This window comes from Terrapene carolina, unplaced genomic scaffold, assembly GCF_002925995.2.
Source record: "Terrapene carolina triunguis isolate 2854851 unplaced genomic scaffold, T_m_triunguis-2.0 Scaffold96, whole genome shotgun sequence".
Classification (NCBI taxonomy): domain Eukaryota; kingdom Metazoa; phylum Chordata; order Testudines; family Emydidae; genus Terrapene; species Terrapene triunguis.
In genome coordinates this window covers 21373003-21389044 of record NW_020664447.1, presented here as the reverse complement: position 1 = coordinate 21389044, position 16042 = coordinate 21373003, and positions in this window count along the sequence as shown.

The window sequence follows — 16042 nt, the reverse complement described above, 5'->3', positions numbered from 1 at the left end:
GGAGACAGTGTGGCCAGAGAGTGCTACTGTGGTCCAAATATTCTCAGTTAATGCATTGGCCTGGGGGCCATAAACAGCTGATATACTTTTAGCAGCCCTAACACTGCTTTACACTATGCTCAGGGCATGGCAGGCATAGAACCAGCCTCCAGAACAGGGAGCCACAGCTGTGACCTCCTCACACCCTCAGCAGCACCTAGCAAATACCGAGCAAAGCTGAGAATCTAGGCCTTAGTATTCTTCTCCTTGAGTCCACACATCCTACTGACACTGCTTCCTAATACATTGGGGAGTGCTTGGCACCGCCTATGGTCAGCATCTCTACACAAACAGTGAGATGATCATCTTCTACTAGTCCACGGCAAGATAGATGTAAGGATGCTAGCTACAAACGATAAGGCTGTCCCCTGCTGTATTCGCCGATCAGTGACCTATAGCAAAGAAGACTACATAGGAAAGAGCATCTTCTGCGTGATAGTACAGAGCAGTAAGCACTAGGCATTCTGGACCTTTGGTGTGTCAGACTCACCTGCTGGCTGAAGGACCCCTGACTGGTTGCCATGTGTTTTCATTAGGCTGTAGATTGCTGCTGCTTAACAGTTACGACTACATTAGCAGAAACAGGTAACAAAGTTAGATTCATTTTAACAGAAGTAAGCACTGTGTTTTTGGATCCCCTGTATTGCTACAAAAGAGGTATTGAACTGGATTCAGATCTCATTTAGGATGATATAAATCCAGGATGAATAATTCCACTGAAGTTCATGGCGTTACATCAGTATAAAACCAGTGTGGTGAAAGCAGCATCAAGATAATTAATTATCTCCAAAGAAGTGAAAGCTTTGATAATTATTTCCTACTCATTTAATGGTGTATAATTTGTGAGTTTGACTCATACATTGGACATCCTTTAAAAAGGATTAATTTCAGAGATCCTATCTCATATAGATGTTTGTCTGAAATACTAGTATAAATAATTTTATTACTAGCTAGATTGATATTGAATAGATTGATGTTGAATAATGATTTCAATAGTCCATAGAAATAATGTGGTTTTAGTGTTTACAATAGGGTCTGGTAGTCAGAAGATCTGTATTCTGTTTCCACCTCTGAGAGTGATTTCGTGTATGATTTTTGGCAAGTCACTTAAAGATTCTGCAGAATATTTACATCATCCTAAACTTCCCATCTGTAAAACAGGGATAATAACACTTACTGACTTTTGTAAAGTTTCTTGTTTACAGGGGAAAGATTTTTCAGTATAACCTAAAATATGAATTTATTTAGATATAGTTATACTAATGTAACACAACCCTTCCTCCCTACCCACCTCTCTGGACGTTTATTCTCATATAAGATCAGTTTTTTGGTTTAGCTTGTCACCTGGGAAAGGGTTTAAGCTAAACTGTAAAAAGACTCTCTTAAACCAGAATAAGGGGCTTATAGTAGTATAACTGCATGTGTATAACCATACCAATATAACTGGTAAAACTTTCCCATGTCTATATGTCCTTACGTACCCTGGATCAGGGAGTATGCATGTGTGTGTTGTGGGAGGGAAGGTGTGAGAGGAAAGGAGGTAATTGAAAAGCAACTGTAACATGTAAGATAATGCATGTTCCACCCCACCTGACCCTACAAGAAACCTTATTGTACACATTCCTTCCAGTTGCTTTTTGCTGCTAAACTCCCCATTTCTTACCCCTCTGTGTGTAGATTACACTCATTTTGCTCACCCAATGTATGCCAAATTGATGCAAGTTACCCTTCACAATTTATACCAGTTTTTTGACTCACCAAACTGTAACTTACACCACCCTGGTCATTAGTGAATTGATTCCCTAGATCCTTGTGAAAAAGGCAGTAGATGTCCTACTCCTTTAATAGAAAGGACAAATACAGTGAGGCGGTTAACTTGAGAAGCATCTCACACACATCCCTTTCACAAGTATATTCCTTAAAACAGGGCATGTCTCCAGCAATTACGGGAAAATAAAATGTTCCATCACCAACAACAAAAATGAAAACAAGTGATTTCGAAGTAGTAGAAGGGAATGCATAATAATATGGACATTACTTCATCAGCTGATGTTCAAATGCATTGTCCTTTAGATGTGTTTAATATCAGCATCATTGAACATTTTCTTTCATTGTCCAATTATTCAATGTCATGGTAGGAAGATGAGAGTAGTGCCAGCAATATCACTTTTTAATTTTGTGCCCTTGAATAAAAGCAATAAGAGCCTAGCATAATAGAGTTTTCAGTGGAGAGAGTAATTGGGAAGCAGTTGCTAATGCAATATCTTTCATGAGTACAGGGTACTGCAGCTGTCTCTCCCACCTCTTTTCTCAAGGTAATACCGTGCTTCCAATTGTCATTATATTCAAGAAACAAATTATTTGAATTCTGGACACATCAGCACAAAACTGAAGGCTCCCTCATTTCATAGCCTGCTTGGAAAAGAGCATTGCAGTCTATCACTCATTTATACAACTGCCAGTCTGATGCTGTAAATTCAGAAAAGAAGACAGTCTGAAGTGCTGCATTTTAACATTTCTTTCTGCTCCTGGAACACCCTCTCATCACCCCCAACAGATATAAGGTAACATTTCACCTCTGAGAGCCAACGCTTTTAAACATCTGCCAGGATGCACATAGACTGTGCATGGCCCGTATTTTAATTGAAAATGAAAATATGACTCCTATTAATCTGTTCCAGCCTAATGAGAAGGGGTCTCTGTGAAAGGTACCTAATAAACCAGAAAAGCTCTGTGAGTGTCAGTTAATAAAAGTACATTGCATGTCTGTGACACTGTCCATCCAAGGACCTCCAAACATTTTTAATGGAGGCTTTTAGCAAATTAAATATAAAAATTATTAATAATACATGTTCAGATACCAGCATGACAGGCACTTGATAAAAACCATTGACTTCAGTGGAACTAATAGTATGTAAAGTTAAGCACATGCATAAGCGTTAGCAGACTTAGAGCCTAAATCTCTGTGAGAATATATGGACTTCTCAGGATATCACTTCTTGTATAAGACAGTTTGTTGCCTTTAAAGTGGTATGGATGAGAGAACTGCTGAAGTTTAAGGGTTCTGGCACCCATACCATCAACTAGAGAACCCCCTTCTGCTAGAATAAACACACCTGATTAAATGTACTACTTGATTCCCCCCCACCTAATTGTAGTCACGTATTCATTGTTTTTTGTAATGCTTACAAACCCTTAATCTGTGTTCCTAGCCAGGAGTGTGTAGCAGCAATGTCTATTTCAGCTGTTTAAGACTCCATCTCAGACTTTACTCAGTAGGAGAGCTGGACAAACATTTTCTATCTAAACTATTTTTCAATGGAAAATTGAGTTTTTGACTAAACAAAATTTTCTGCTGAAAGCACTTCATGTTAAAAAATTAAACCCAAATTTTTGGTTTTCAGCCAAAATGTTTTTGGTTTTTCAAAAAAACAGTCATTTTTTTCTGTGAAAAAAACAAAACAGTCTCTGACCATCTCTACCTGATTCCCAATGTACCCTGAGACTTTGCTATACTGGTCAGATTTATTCTTGGCGTAGCTCACTTGAAGTTAACAATGAGGGATGAATTTAGCCCTAGGGATCTTAGTTACATGTAGGTGCCAAGCCAGGGGGATGTTGTAACATAGCTACTAGAATCAGTGGATAGGGACCTTTGTTCTACCACATTCAGTCCTCCTTGTTTTGTGGGGTTAGTTTGTGAGTGAAAAAGGTGAATGTAGTATGAAAGACAGGCCAGGCTTTTGTTTTCTTTTTTTAATCCTCCAGCTTTCTGTCTAAAAGATAAAATAGCAAAAACATTACTCCTGTGTAAAAGCTACTGTAGATGGTTGCCAGGCTACTAATGACTGGATGGGCCAGATTAGCCAAACTCTGCTGGAAGCACAGGTGCAGCAGGTTAACAAATGGGAAGCTAAGGCATAAGAAACAGGATTTTAAAAAAAAAGCAACTGCAGAAGAAGTAGCCTAATTCAGGAAGTGTTAGTGATCATCACTTTATAGTAGGAGAAGATCCTTATGGTATAAGTTATAGTTAGCACCTGGTTTTTTTTATAAAGACAACCCAGACAGTTAGTCTCTATGCCATATGGTGTCAGTAGCGAGAAGAACTTTTTTCCCTGCTTAATATTAGCAGTCTGGGCTCTGCTCTGTATCTGTTGGAGCAGGTAGTTCCTTTAGTATAGTCCTTCCAGCAGCTTTAGCTAACCTCTCTTCCAGCATCTTAGCTGAGCAGGTACTTTCTCCCTGGCTGGCAAGAAGCCATACAAAAGTCCTTCTGCTGGGGAGTTTAGCTCTCAATTTTAGTCCCTAATGTTTTGATTTATAGTCCCCTGACTTTAGTATGGGGTGAGTTTGTTCCCATTTAGTGTTACTTTCTGCCCTTCACACCATATATCATTACCAATGTATTTCAACAAAGCTGTTAACCAGCTATTTCTAACCTCCCAGTACTTTGAGATTCAGTTACTTTATTTATCTTTTTTTAAAAAAGAATGACTATCCTAATTAAAATGGAACATTCCAAATTGGAAGTGAGACAACTAGCCTCCAGCCAGTCGGGATCCCTCAGCAAGAGAGGGCTGCATGTAGTGGTGCTTAGACACCACTAAGGTGATAGCTCCTTAAAATGTCTAAGATAGATAGCAAGGTTCATCAAAACAAGGACACATCAGATCAGTGGGGAATTCTATTGCCTATGTCTACACGACAGCCCCACAGTATAGACTAAAGGGGTGTGAATTGCAGTGTGCACTTGCGTGCTGCATTGTAACTCCCACATGTGGACACAGACTAAAAGTCACATAGTCCTGTTTAAAGAGGACTATGTTAATGTGAACTAGCTACCTTTTAGTTTGCACCTAAATTACAGCACATTAATGTGTGCTGCTTTTCACACCCTTGTAGTCTGAACTGCAGGGCCCCATGGACATATGGTTTACAATACCGTTGTTACATTATATGTACGCTCAGGAGGTGAGTGAGCAAATGAGCCCGGGGATATCTTCCCTGAAATCCTTGGAGTTAGATGACGGGTAAATTTGACCCAATATGTGTATGAGGAGCATGCTGTTCAGTTGATAAGGGAACTGAGAATGAGCATCAGCATGCACAGTTTGTTTACATCATAATAACTGTTTTGAGTACTACTAGGAAAAGTGGCAGGGTCTGTGTTAGACAGATAAGAGTTTTTATGAATTTAAACAGAGGTCATGTGAGTGCCCCTGGGAACTTCAAAAGAGGAGCCCTTAGTGGGAATGGATGACTTAGGGGATTGTTAATGGGATCTGGAGCCTTTTAGCTCTGTCACCTTTTCAAATCCAGCCAGAGTTGTTAGTAACCTGAAGTTTTCACTGTCTGATGACTGTTAGGCGGGCTCAGACTTGTTCCCACTCGACAGGTGTCTGTCTGAAGATCCAAAAAATACCATCCCATTTGGGACTAATTGGCACCCTTGTTGAAAACTGCAGCAAAGAATAAGTGTACCTGAAAAGTAAGTTGCAAGCTTGCTCGAACAATTGGTCCTCTTGGGTCAGAGAGGAAGCACAATAATGAGCCAGTGCAGGAAAACCTGCACTGTGACTGTACCTGTTCCCTGGATAAAAAAGGACCGTCATTCTCCAGGACTTTCAATCCAGTACTAAATTCATGCATAAGTCTAGCCCGAGTACTCTCCAAGAGATCAAGAAAATGACACTGCTTTAAGCCTTGCTTTTAATGGGGGCCTTTTACAGTTGACAGATGCTTTGGACCATATCATCCTATTAGCACCATAAATCACCCAAAGTGACAAATGCTGTAACTAAAATAAAATTATAAATATTCCTGAGGCTTCATTATTGTTTCCTTGACCCAATTGAGTGTGCAAATAACTTTCTTGTGCAGAATGTCACTTGAAATGTCTTTCACGAATCTTGTCAATGTTAGTCCAATGAAGACAAATATGCATGTTAAAAAAAAAAAGATATGTGCATTGCTCTCAGATGAGGCTACTTACTGATTAACCAGTGCATTGTGTTTTTGTTCAGCATTATTTGACTAATTAATATGTAAGCTCCTGAATGCAAGGACCCTGTTTTTCTCTATGTTTTGTACAGTACCTAGTACACTACACATGCTCCATAAAAAATAAGTAAACCCTGACTGAGTTACTGGGTTGTTTTTGGTTTTGCATTTAATAATGTTAATATTTACAGTTGTAACAATCTCTTAAATTTTGATTTACATTAAACCTAAGGAAAACCAGCTTAAAACTGAACATCCATTAAAACAGTGGTTCTCAAACTTCTGTACTGGTGACCCCTTTCACATAGCAAGCCTCTGAGTATGACCCCCCTTATAAATTAAAAACACTTTTTATATATTTAACACCATTATAAGTGCTGGATGCAAAGCGGGGTTTGGGGTGGAGGCTGACAGCTCGCGACCCCCCATGTAATAACCTCGTGACCCCCTGACGGGTCCCAACCCCCAGTTTGAGAACCCCTGCATTAAAACATGGTTGTGATAATAATTTGTGCTCATGTGGAGCCCAGCGTACTACGAAACTAGTTAGGACTCACAACACCATCAGACATACGTAAGTGTTCTTAGACCCATTTTGAAGATGATAATCTAAGGTTTGGTAAGGTTAAATGACTTGCCAGAGGTCTCACAGCAGCCTTAAATCTGAGCTGCACAGCTCATGACAGAGAAGGGACAAATTTGGGGCTGGTGCAGAAGCTGGCTTGGCCCTCAGTGTAAGCAGAGCAGTCCCATTAAGCCATTTGGCAGTTCAAAATGGTCTAAAGACTAATTAATATGTAAGCTCCTCTGGCCACAAACCCTCCAGTTCCTAGCACACCTCTATGCCAGGGCAGGAGATGGGGGTAGTGGTGTAAGGCCATTAGGCTGGCCCTAAATCATCAGGGAATCGCTCTGCACTATGGAATCTGCCTGGGTTCCAGCCTCTTTATCATGTCACCTGGATGGCTCAAAATCAGGCTTGTTAGAAAGCTGGGACTAGAACCTAGCGTGATTACTTCCAGTGCTGTATCTAACCACTACATCACAGCTGTACTGTAAGGTTGCCCTTTGAGGACCCTTCCTCTGACAAGTACAGTGCAAACAACCCAAAGGGTGGGCCCAGTTCTGCTCTTATGCTGTTATTCTTGCACATGTTTGTGTCACTTTTCATTACATTATATTAACAATGAGGTTTTTAAAAATCATTTTTCATTCCATTGGAGGACAATCTGAACCTCAATGAAAGCCCTGTGTGAATGGACTAAATATTATACATTACTAAGACATCTGGCCAGATCATGTTCACATGACTAAACAGTCACTGCATGATCAAATGACTGTACCTATTCTTTTTTCTTACCTCATCCCCTCCATACTGTTTTCTACTTCCATTTGTTGCATCCTGGCTAATTTTAGATTGTGAGCTTTCTAAGCAAGGGACCATGACTTTCTATTTGTTTCGGTGAAGCCCTGACCACATCTTCGGGCACTGTAACCTCTCTCCCGGCCCCCCCAAATAATAATCAACGTCTCTAAAGTTTTTATCCTCAGTGGAATGTAAGTTCCTTTGTATGGTTTTTTTCATGGTTTTTATCCTCAGTGGAATGTAAGTTCCTTTGTATGTTGTTTCAGGCAGTACAGTAAGTGAGGCTAGCTTGAGTGTCCAAATGGCAAAGAATTTGCCATTTTTAAGCTTAGTTGTATAGCCCCATGTTTTGGAGGATCCAGAGTGCTGCATCAAATCATAAGTACAGTGTAGGCTGTGTGACATGTTAACGGTATTTAGCCCATTTCCATTCCTGGGTCTCTTACCATACACTGGCACCTGCCTTCATTTGGATACAGAGATAAGGAGCAGTTTGGTCAACGTCTTCTGACCCAAGCCTATGTCTACAAAGATTATATTACAATAAATATTTAATACCAATTGATAGTTTAATAATTATTTTATTTAAACCTTTAGTGGTTGTGAGGTTCTTGGTTAATAATGGAGGTCCTTTGTTCACCCACACAACTGGAATGGCATGGGCAGCAACAGTGCAAGTTTCTAATACCTAGCCCTTTGCTAGCATGCCTTTACTCTGTTCTGGACAAATCACCTTTAGGGGTAAAATGGTGGTTCAGTTTTCATTGTCCAGTCAATCTTTGGCTTCTCTCCTGAGCCTGCTAACTAGTGCCCATTGTTGTGGTGGTTTTTGTGATGTTGATACCTATCCAATAGGAACTGGATAGAGACCCATCAAACTCATTTCAGAAAGCCACTAAACTGCTCTTGCTTCAAACTGGCAACCTTGTAAAGGCTCTATATTCTGTCCTATTACCAATCGTCTCAGCCATCAAGTCCCCAAAGCAATCATTCTGTCCATTTGTTATCATTTAGGGGATTAAAGATCTGATTGTGAAATGAAGAATGCCTGATGAAATGATTCTTAGGGCACTCAGGAAGTCTAAAGACGTATTCAGCACCTTGTAAAAATGGGCCCTAATTTGCCATTTATGAGATTTCCAATAAGTATAAGGAAATATAGTATATTAAAATCTTTATCAGTTTTCCAAGATTAAACATGAGATACATGAAGTGATCTGACTACCTTCAGTCTGAGAAATAGCTCAGACAATGTATTTAGTCTATTTAGGCTCTATACAAGATCAGCAGTAATGAAAGGAAAACTGTGATGAATTATTAAATTACTCAAGGAAGATGAACCCTCTTTGTCTTTTAGTGGCAGTCTGTCTCTGCAGAGAAGGCAAGAATTGGAAACAGTACTTCCCTTATACACATAGGCCTTATCTCTACTGGTTGTAGCAATGGTGCAAGCTCTATATAGACCAGCCTCTGGTGCCTGCTGGAATTTTTAGCACTGTGTTGACTAGACATTCTCTGAGCTTTTCTTAGATGACATATTGTGTGTTCACACAAAAGTGCTTCCATTAGTTCACAAGTGTTCATACAATTGTGATTGCATTTGCTCTGGACAAGATTAAAGCGCATGTCATCCTTCACTGTGTTTTGCTCTGAATCATTGCAGGAAAAGAGCATACAGCAAGCATTGGTGTAATAGCTGCAATCTTGCAGTTAGTCTTCCCAGTGAAATCCCACAATCCTCCAGCTCACCCATCAGTGACAGCTTTTACACTTTATATGGCTTTTGCCAGTATAGCTTATTTTGTTTGGGGAACTGGTACAACCTATATCAGAAAAATAATTATTTTGCTGGTATAAAATGCACCTTCACTAGGAGGGCTTGCCAGTACAGGTCTACTGGCTAATCCTTTCTAGTGCAGATAAGACCTTGGTGTTGCCATCTCTCACAAATTGACAGAGTAAGGCGATTTTGGTCCCTACTGCAGAAGCTCTTGTTAGAAAACTCAACTGAGGCCAAACTACACAAACGTATATGAAGTACTGCCTCACAGTGTGAAACTCCCAGCTTCTCCCCAAACGCTAAATAATTAATTCTGTACCCCTCCCCCAGCCCCATCTCTGTCCACCCCTAGACTCACACCAATTCTGTGTCCCCTCATTCCCATATTGTTTAATGTTGTGCTCCCAGTCTTGACAACTGCTCTAACCTCCCACCCCATCATTAATTCAGCCCTCACAGACTCACATTTGTGCCTTTGTCCCCCAGCACACCTCTGCTCCTAGAGCTCCAGGGGCTCCTTATCCTCCACCTACCTCCCAGGGCAGGAGGGAGAAGACAGCTACAGCAGCAGTCCTCTATGTCCACTTCCCAAGCCTGTAGAGATAAAGAGGGGGGGCAGGGGAGGAGCTAGGGTCACCAGAAAAATCGGGACGGGGTGGAGGGTGATAGGAACCTATTTAAGAAAAAAACCCAAAAATTGGGACTGTCCCTATAAAATTGGGACATCTGGTCACCCTAGGAGGAGCAGACCTATTTTTCATAAGAGGGCAGGGGGAAATAGGAGCTGCTGCTGGGCTTTTTCTGCTCTCCCCTCCCTCACCTCTTGTGAAAATGGCAGCCCTGCTCTCTCTCTCTCCTTCTCCCACCAAAACCTTCTGTCAGTTTAAGAGAGGAGGGATAGAGAGCTCAGCCTGCGTCCTGCAGCAGCTCTGATTAGTCACTCTTCCTCAGGAAATGGTGAGGGCAGCTAGTCAGAGGGGTTTTCCCCCTAGACCGGTCTCAAAATCCCATGAAATCTCTTGTCATAATGAGCCTGTTTGCAACAGGGGCCAAAATCATGTTACTGGCAATAACATTACAGGAGCTGGCAACAGGGGCTTTGGCCCTGTCCACCCATCCTTTGGCAGAAGTCTGAGAGCAGGGGAGGCATTACCTGGCTCTGCCTGGTTCCTCCTGGAGGCCTCTCACACAAACCCACAAACCCCAGAAGAGCGAAGAAGGCCAGACAAATCAAACTTCAGTAATATTTTTAGTACACTTAAACTTTCTTTCTTCTTTTCTTCTTCCCTATCCCCTGCCCTCTGCCTCACGGGGACTCACTTGCAAAACACGTAAGGGACAAAAATCAAAGGTTAGTTAGCAGAAATGCAGACACACTAATACAGGCCTCTCCCTCACAAGTTTTTACTGGTGTTGCCATGGCAGTCCATGCAGTGGCGGATTAATAATTTTGCCGCCCCTAGGCTGGGAAATAATTGCCGCCCTGGCCCCGCCCCGACTCCGCCCTTTCCCCGCCCCCATTCCAACCCCCTCCCCAAAGTCCCCGCCCCAACTCCGCCCCCTCCCTTCCCCTATTGGATCCCTTCCCCAAATCCCCGCCCCCGGCCCCGCCTCTTCCCCCAGCGCGTGGCGTTCCCCCTCCTCCCTGCCCCGCGAAACAGCTGTTTCGCGGCGCAACCGCTCGGAGGGAAGAGAAACAGGACGCCGCGGCGCACTTGCAGAGGAGGCGGAGGTGAGCTGGAGCAGGGGGGCGGGGCACGGAGGGGAGCTTCCGCCCCTGAAAATTTGCCGCCCTAGGCCTAGGCAATAATACGGCGCTGAGTCCATGGACTGCCTCAGCACCACACTACTGCGATCTGAAAAAGAAAAAAAGAAAAGGGTTATTAACTGAAGGATACGCTGCATGACTACTCCATCAGCTTGTAATTACGCCAAGTAAATCCACTTACCCAAATGCTCTAACAGCCAATCATCATCTCCTTGTATGTCCTATGACAGAATACATCCTCTGTGGTCTCAACTGCTTTATATGAGGGACAGGGATGGGGGAACTTGCTGGGCTGCAGGGAGGGACCTGGAGGGTTGGTTGTCCTCACTGAGACATAACCTGAAATTCCTGCCTCTGGGTCCTAGAGGGAAACACAACAGAGAAGAAAACTATTAGTTCAGCTACAAAACAAGTAAATTGTTACATGATCTCAGGTAACAGGGCCAGGTTCTTTGACTGGCAATACCAATATCTAATCACCTGGGGAGAAAGTTAACTAAAATCTTCCCACCGCCCACCAGGTAAAACAGATTAAAACCATAAAACAGCAATGTGGTTACCCAAAGATGGGCCTAAGCCCGGTCCCCAATACAACCCTTGGCAATTTACACTTCTAACAAAACAAACTAAACCAAGGTACCCCAGAACTGTACTGTATCTCGAAGGATGGATCTCGAGTGGGATCAGCTGCGGGTGTTAAGTGACAGTCTCTCCGTTGCTTGGATTCGTAGGGACCTGGACCTGCAACTGTGCACCCAGTGGTTACTGAGGACAGGAGGAACTCAGGACCTTCACTGCGTTGGAACCAGGAGACTGCTGGTGTTGGCAGTCACTGGAACCAGCAAAAAGGTAAGTGGATTCAGGTAGAAGATACCCGGATCGGTGGGATAGATCAGGTAAGATGGTGAAGGAAGTCCTCAGTGCCCACGCAAACGTGACAGTCACTGGCTGCCAAGTTCTAGTCCAGACTGGTTTGATCCAGTCTCCTCAGAGGCAGTTTCTGTGGCAAACCCTGTTTCCCGCCAAACAAAAAGGTGCGAGAGTGAGTTGTAAACAACCAAAACTGGACTCCATTTTAAAAGATGGATTCCATTGTCCAAAATGCCTTATAACTAATTATTTTAATTCAAATACAATAAAATCAAATGTGAACAGTGAAACATGCATAAGTAAGCATGAATAAATATATATAGGGAACTCCGCCCTACAAAATGACCAACAAAAAAGAAAGTAGATAGAATAGCAAGGAAATTAAATTGATAAAATTACTGAATGCATGCATGGACAGGACATCAAGCTTCTTACCTCCTTGAGCTCTTCATAATAATTTGGGTTTCCAGGCCCAAAGTTGAGGGCTTCAAAGGGAGGTTGGTGACTCTCTGCCATGGCATCTATATTGGCAGTGTGAGATCATACTAGGGCTTATTTCTTGTTCTTTTGGGTGCATGTGTGGATCCTTGTGCTGGACAGAATCATCCATTGGAAGGAACCAAAAATGTGAGAACTGCAAATAATATAGACGACAGATATTATGTCCCGACTCTTGGAAGCTTTTTATAGTGGGGGTGCTGAGAGCCACTGAACAAAACTGTAAACTCTATATATAATGGAAACCACTTCAAGTCATAAGAACATAAGAATGGCGCTACTGGGTCAGACCAAGGGTCCATCTAGCCCAGTATCCTGTCTTCTGACAGTGGCCAGTGCCAGGTACCCCAGAGGGAATAAACAGAACAGGTAATCATCTGTTGGCGGTGAACAGCAGAGGCTAACAGAGGGAGTTTGCCTGGGAGTTCGCCTGGGGAGAGCTCACTGAGGCTGTCATCTGCAGGTTTCTCTGAGTAGTTCCTGCAACAGCTGAGGAAGCTCTGAAGAGGAAGGTGATATGGAAGGTGAGCGATCAGCTGTTGTAACCTGCACAGGTTGTGCCATGTTTGTCTTTCTTCCACAGGACAGAAGCGACTTTGTCTGTACAAAGTGCAAGCTGGTCTCCATATTGGAAGAGAAGGTTCGAGGTCTGGAGAAACGAGTATCGACTCTGCGTTGCATAAGGGAAAATGAAGATTTCCTGGACAGACGTCAGGAGATGCTTCTACGGCCACAATGTTCTGAAGATTCAGAGCAGGCGCAGCAGGGACAGGATGGTGAAGAAGTTTGGCAGCATGTGACCTCCAGAAGGAGAAAGAGGAGCGTCCATGGACCAGCAATGGAGATACAGGTGAGCAATCGTTTCCATGTTCTCTCTACAGGTACTAATGGCGGAGAGTGGAGTAGATGACACATCTGAGGGAAGGGAGCAGAAGGAGACTCCACTGATTGGAAGGCAAATGATGCACTGTCCTAGAGATGGGGGTTCCACGACCACCACTCCCAAGAGGAGGAGGAGGGTGGTGGTGGTTGGGGACTCCCTCCTCAGGGGGACTGAGTCATCTATCTGCCGCCCCGACCGGGAAAACCGAGAGGTCTGCTGCTTGCCAGGAGCTAGGATACACGATGTGACGGAGAGACTGCCGAGACTCATCAAGCCCTCGGATCACTACCCCTTCCTGCTTCTCCACGTGGGCACCAATGATACTGCCAAGAATGACCTTGAGCAGATCACTGCAGACTACGTGGCTCTGGGAAGAAGGATAAAGGAGTTTGAGGCGCAAGTGGTGTTCTCGTCCATCCTCCCTGTGCAAGGAAAAGGCCTGGGTAGAGACCGTCGAATCGTGGAAGTCAACGAATGGCTACGCAGGTGGTGTCGGAGAGAAGGCTTTGGATTCTTCGACCATGGGATGGTGTTCCAAGAAGGAGGAGTGCTGGGCAGGGACGGGCTCCACCTAACGAAGAGAGGGAAGAGCATCTTCGCCAGCAGGCTGGCTAACCTAGTGAGGAGGGCTTTAAACTAGGTTCACCGGGGGAAGGAGACCAAAGCCCTGAGGTAAGTGGGGAAATGGGATCCTGGGAGGAAGCACAAGCAGGAGAGCGCAAGAGGGGAGGACTCCTGTCTCATACTGAGAAAGAAGGACGATCGAAGAGTTATCTTAAGTGCCTATACACAAATGCAAGAAGCCTGGGAAACAAGCAGGGAGAACTGGAAGTCCTGGCACAGTCAGGGAACTATGATGCGATTGGAATAACAGAGACTTGGTGGGATAACTCACATGACTGGAGTACTATCATGGATGGATATAAACTGTTCAGGAAGGACAGGCAGGGCAGAAAAGGTGGGGGAGTTGCGTTGTATGTAAGAGAGGAGTATGACTGCGCAGAGCTCCGGTATGAAACTGCAGAAAAACCTGAGTGTCTCTGGATAAAGTTGAGAAGTGTGAGCAACAAGGGTGATGTCATGGTCGGAGTCTGCTATAGACCACCAGACCAGGGGGATGAGGTGGACGAGGCTTTCTTCTGGCAACTAGCAGAAGTTGCTAGATCGCAGGCCCTGGTTCTCATGGGAGACTTTAATCACCCTGATATCTGCTGGGAGAGCAATACAGCGGTGCACAGACAATCCAGGAAGTTTTTGGAAAGTGTAGGGGACAATTTCCTGGTGCAAGTGCTGGAGGAACCAACTAGGGGCAGAGCTTTTCTTGACCTGCTGCTCACCAACAGGGAAGAATTAGTAGGGGAAGCAAAAGTGGATGGGAACCTGGGAGGCAGTGACCATGAGATGGTCGAGTTCAGGATCCTGACACAAGGAAGAAAGGAGAGCAGCAGAATACGGACCCTGGACTTCAGAAAAGCAGACTTTGACTCCCTCAGGGAACAGATGGGCAGGATCCCCTGGGAGAATAACATGAAGGGCAAAGGGGTCCAGGAGAGCTGGCTGTATTTTAAAGAATCCTTATTGCGGTTGCAGGAACAAACCATCCCGATGTGTAGAAAGAATAGTAAATATGGCAGGCGACCAGCTTGGCTAAACAGTGAAATCCTTGCTGATCTTAAACGCAAAAAAGAAGCTTACAAGAAGTGGAAGATTGGACAAATGACCAGGGAGGACTATAAAAATATTGCTCAGGCATGCAGGAGTGAAATCAGGAAGGCCAAATCACACTTGGAGTTGCAGCTAGCAAGAGATGTTAAGAGTAACAAGAAGGGTTTCTTCAGGTATGTTAGCAACAAGAAGAAAGTCAAGGAAAGTGTGGGACCCTTACTGAATGAGGGAGGCAACCTAGTGACTGAGGATGTGGAAAAAGCTAATGTACTCAATGATTTTTTTGCCTCTGTCTTCACAAACAAGGTCAGCTCCCAGACTGCTGCACTGGGCAGCACAATATGGGGAGAAGGTGACCAGCCCTCTGTGGAGAAAGAAGTGGTTCGGGACTATTTAGAAAAACTGGACGTGCACAAGTCCATGGGGCCGGATGCGCTGCATCCGAGGGTGCTAAAGGAGTTGGCGGATGAGATTGCAGAGCCATTAGCCATTATTTTTGAAAACTCATGGCGATCGGGGGAGGTCCCGGATGACTGGAAAAAGGCTAATGTAGTGCCCATCTTTAAAAAAGGGAAGAAGGAGGATCCGGGGAACTACAGGCCAGTCAGCCTCACCTCAGTCCCTGGAAAAATCATGGAGCAGGTCCTCAAGGAATCAATTATGAAACACTTAGAGGAGAGGAAAGTGATCAGGAACAGTCAGCATGGATTCACCAAGGGGAAGTCATGCCTGACTAACCTAATTGCCTTCTATGATGAGATAACTGGCTCTGTGGATGAGGGGAAAGCAGTGGATATGTTATTCCTTGACTTTAGCAAAGCTTTTGATACGGTCTCCCACAGTATTCTTGCTGCCAAGTTAAAGAAGTATGGGCTGGATGAATGGACTGTAAGGTGGATAGAAAGCTGGCTAGATCATTGGGCTCAACGGGTAGTGATCAATGGCTCCATGTCTAGTTGGCAGCCAGTTTCAAGCGGAGTGCCCCAAGGGTCAGTCCTGGGGCCGGTTTTGTTTAATATCTTTATTAATGATCTGGAGGATGGAGTGGACTGCACTCTCAGCAAGTTTGCCGATGACACTAAACTAGGAGGCGTGGCAGATACACTAGAGGGTAGGGATCGGATACAGAGGGACCTAGACAAATTAGAAGATTGGGCCAAAAGAAACCTG